The sequence below is a fragment of the Lemur catta genome, chromosome 12 (genome assembly GCF_020740605.2).
Source record: "Lemur catta isolate mLemCat1 chromosome 12, mLemCat1.pri, whole genome shotgun sequence".
Taxonomy (NCBI): Eukaryota; Metazoa; Chordata; class Mammalia; order Primates; family Lemuridae; genus Lemur; species Lemur catta.
Window position 1 is genome coordinate 69,997,152 of NC_059139.1, and position 4,536 is coordinate 70,001,687.

Consider the following 4,536-nt stretch of genomic DNA (forward strand, 5'->3'; position numbering starts at 1 on the left):
GTACTGTCATATGCGCTAAACATTTCCCTTCAAAAATCAATGTTAGAATTTGGGTTAGTTGTAAGTTAGAGGTGGATATTCTGAAATAAAGAGACAGAGAGAGGATAGAGATGATTTTGTTGATGCTTCTTGTTTTTTTTTTTTTTCAAATTTCTTTAAACTCATTCATGAAGGCAGCATTTTTACAATGGGTTTTTGTAATGTGCCTATTGTATAATAAAACGGTGTGTGTGTGTGTGTGTGCATGTGTGTGTGTGTTTGGTTGATGTTGTATGTGTGGGGTGCTTGTGGTTGTGTTATGTACTGCATGTTTATATCCTCCCCAAATTTATATGTTGAAATTTTAACCCCCAGTGGATGGTATTAGAAGGTGGGGCCTTTGGGAGGCAAATGAGGTTTAAATGAGGTTATGAGGGTATGGCCATTGTGATGGGGCTAGTACCCTTAAGAGAAGAGAAAGAGCCTAGCTCTCTCTCTCTCTGGGCTGTCTGCAAACCAGAAAGAGGGCCCTCACCAGACACTGGATCTGCTGGCACCCTCACCTTGGACGTACCAACCTGCAGAACTATGAGAAATCCATTTCTGTTGTTTAAGCCACTCAGTTTATGGTATCTTCTCATTGCCATCTGGACTAAGTATGTGTGTGTGAATAGTTGTTGGTATGTGTGTGTGTGGTGATTGGTGGTGTACATACTTGTGTGTGTGTGTATGTGAGGTGGGGTAGTTGGCGTGTGTGTGTGTGCGCGCATGCGTATGCTTGGTAGGAAGTATGGGTTTAACTTCTGTCCAGGCAGGCTACTGAATTAATATCTGGCCATTTGAACAAATGAACTTTTAGCATCCTTAGTTTACAGGGAAGCACAGATCGATACTGAGATGCAGGCTATTTGCTTTAAAGTCTTTATTGCTAACCAGTGCCTGTTCCGGTGAGATTTTATAGCAAGTCCTAAGTCCTGAGTCTCCTTCAAGAGCAGCTGCCCTTGAACTCTGATAGTCGGGGAGATGATGAAAATCTTTTCAGCCTGCTTTAGGAGGAGAGAGTGAATGAATGCGAATGAGAATAAGAGAACATGAGAGGGAGAGGAAAAGAGGGTTAGGGAGAGACATCTTCTGCTATTGAGCCCTGTGCAGCTCTGACATCCCTAGCACAATCTTGGTTTTTTTCCTGTGAAGATTCTCCTTGACCTTCAGAGCTGCCTGAGTTCCCAGGGCTAACGGAATATGTCTGGAGGTGCCTCTCTGATTATTTGCAACTTCTATGTATGAGTGGAAGACTAATGTGCTGGGTGGCATCACAAACTACCAAAAGACAACTTTTCCACCAGCCTTATCTGGGACAAAATTAATCTACTCAACCCTTTGACTAAAAAGTCTTGATTCATGCTAAACTATAATATCCCCTTTTGGACACAATAACCTTCTTTCCTTAGAGCATATAATTTTTAAAATAAGCAAATAATGTGCCTTGTTAGCATGGTAAGTAGCACGTCAGTCTCATAAAACAAGCGAATGGAAAAGGGGAGGCTATCTCCACTATTTGTTATCTGGTAATATATACAAGGTGACTCTACTTCAATAATTGCAATGGCCAGAGAAGAATTATTGCTTCCTTGATTCTGTGACTTTGTTTTGTCCTCAGAAGGTGTATCCAAAAAAATCAATGTCAACTGGCTTTAGAAGAAATGTTTTTAATGGGCCTGCTGCTGCCAAGTCTGCCTGGTATGCTTGATCAATGTCTCTGCACCAGTGGTGGAAGCACGGTGACTTCAGCAGCCTGGTCTGAGCAGACCATCTCAGGGGCTCTCAGTTTCACATGCTTACAGAGGTCAGACACATATTATAAATGAGCGGAGCAATTAGGCTTATGACCATAGGCAATATGAGGGACTGTGTGACACTGGAGAGTGTATCTCTTGTATGAAAGAGGCAGCTGCTACTCACTCCACTCAGTTGCCATGAGGCAATGAAGGCCCTTTGTTGGAGAAACATCTGATTTTTTTAGAAGAAAAAAATCTCATATGGTTTTTCTCCATATCTAGTGTAAGAAACAGACTAAGTTGGGGTCACATACCCTTAAACTTATGAATGGGTCACACTGAAGAAAAGGATTAGGGAATATTCGAATATTATAACCTCTTGTGGATGCATGTGTTTGTTTCCTGGGGTTGTCGTAATAAAATACCACAGATTGGGTGGCTTAAAACAACAGAAATTTATTTTCTCAGAGTTCTGGAGGCTAGAACTCCAAGATCAGGGTGTCAGCTGGTTTGGTTTCTTCTGAGACCTCTCTCCTTGACTTGCAGATGACCACTTTCTCACTGTGCCCTCACATGGTCTTTTCTCTGTCCCTTTGTGTGTTCAAATGTCTTCTTCTTAGGACACAAGTCAGATGGCATTGGAGCCCACTCTAATGGTCTCATTGTAACTCAATCACCTCTTTAAAGGTGAATACAGTACTATTCTGAGGGTTAGGACATCAACATGAATTTTGGTGGAAGGGGGACACAACTTGGTTCCTAAGGAGGAGGCACCCCATAGCCTGGGTTCTGCAGAGGCAGGGAGCTCAGGCATCTGCATTCCATTCTCCTTCTTCAGACCAGTAGACAAGATGTATTACAAACAAGGCAAGAACAACTCCAGCATCACATACACAGTGACTTAATTAATGATTTAAACTAGACAAGAATCCCCAAAGAAACTTGTGCTTAATACATATTATAGAGCCTTGCTAAAGAGAATGTGGAAATATTTAACTCCTGCGACAGAATCAATTTTACTTTTTCTCATCATTGTGAGCCGTATTCCATTCTGGAGGTGGCATTGTCCTTAAATAGCAATTGGTACTTCAGTACATTCCAGCATTTGTTACCAAGCATAGCTTCTATTCTCTAAGACAAAGCATCTGTGGTGAGAAATAGTGGTTTATGCTCTCCGTCTGTGTGTTGCCACAGTCTTAGAAGTCAATAACTGCTTAGCCTTCCAGATAGAGGCTCCCACATGGATGATGAGAACAACTCGACAGACTGTTTTTCCAGTAAGTAAAGATGAGTTTACCTCTTGTGGACAACAACAATAAAAAAGCATAATAAAAATTGAATATCCTAAGGAAGTGCTTGAAACTCTTCCCTTAAAGTGCAGGTTCTTTTTGTTGAGTGCGATGAAAACCAACAATATTAATCTAGTAACTTAAGAATTTGATACTGACTCACACCATTCCACAGCAAAAACTCAAATAACCCAATTGTTTTCATGGGCAAAGTACATGAATAGACATTTTTCCAAAGAAGACATAAAAAAATGGCCAATGGGCATATTAAAAGGTAATGAACATCACTAATCATCAGAGAAATGCAAATCAAAACCACAATCAGATATCAAATCACACCTGATAGGATGGTTACTCTCAAAAAGACAAGAGATAGTAAGTGTTGGCAAGGGTGTAGAGAAAAGGGAACCTTTGCACACGATTGGGTGGGAATGTCAATCGGTACAGCCATTATGGAAAACAGTATGGAGGTTGCTAAAAAAAACTAAAAATATGTATAGCTACCATAAGATCAAGCAATTCTGCTTCTGGGTCTATATCCAAAGGAAAGCAAATAAGTATCTTGAAGAGATATCTGCCCCCCCATGTTCATTGCAGTGCTATTCTTAACAGCCAAGAGATATGGGAAGACCTGTGTTTTGACAGATGAATGGATAAAGAAAATGTGGTGTATATATACACACACAATGGAATACTATTCAGGCACAAAAAGTAGAAATCCTGTCATTTTCAACATCATGAATGAACCTGGAGGATTTTATGTTAAGTGAAGTAAACCAGGCACAGAAACACAGATACTGGATGATCTTATATATGGAATCTAAAAAAGTCAAACTCATAGAAACAGGGTAGAGCAGAGGTTAAAAAGGGATGATGGGTGGACGAAATGGGGATATGTTGGTTAAAGGGTCCAACTTTCAGTTATAAAATGAGCAAGTACTGAGGATCCAAGGTACAGCATGGGTGGTGATGGCTGTATCAATTAATTTGACTATGTCAGTCATTACAAAATACATAGCTATATCAAATCATCACCTTGTTTTCTTTGAATATATCAATCTTTATTTGTAAAATATGTTTTAAAAAAGAATATGACACTGAATGTTTTCATTTTACATTTCTATAACTCACTTGGTTATTGGATGAATCAAAATGCTAGTGTTACAGCTCTTTTAGAATTTGTCTAGTAGGTTTTCCAGTCCTCACTGGAAGACCCCAAAAGAATAAAATTTAAAAAAAAAGAAAATGCTGTTGTAAGTGCTGCAGCATTTTTGCAATCCCACAGATAGAGCGTCAAAATATGGCATCAAATCTGGAGTCCTAGGAAGTGGGGTGTTCTGGAAAATTTATAGGTATCAAACTTCTAGGAGTGAATACTTGACCTAAGATAACCTAGTCAGTTTTTCCAGCTAAGAATTTGGATCTAGGCCTCAGAGGCTCTTCTAGTTCAATCCTGTGGGGTTGAGGGGATAGAAAAATAGTGTTGGGGT

At 39.8% G+C, this 4,536-nt stretch overlaps 1 non-coding gene across 1 annotated transcript; it reads left to right on the plus strand.

Annotated features, from left to right (window-relative positions):
• The first annotated feature begins 4,202 nt into the window (after positions 1-4,202).
• On the plus strand, positions 4,203-4,264 carry LOC123648720. Its single transcript, XR_006738740.1, has one exon. It is a non-coding gene; the product is annotated as a U7 small nuclear RNA (small nuclear RNA).
• The last annotated feature ends 272 nt before the right edge of the window (positions 4,265-4,536 follow it).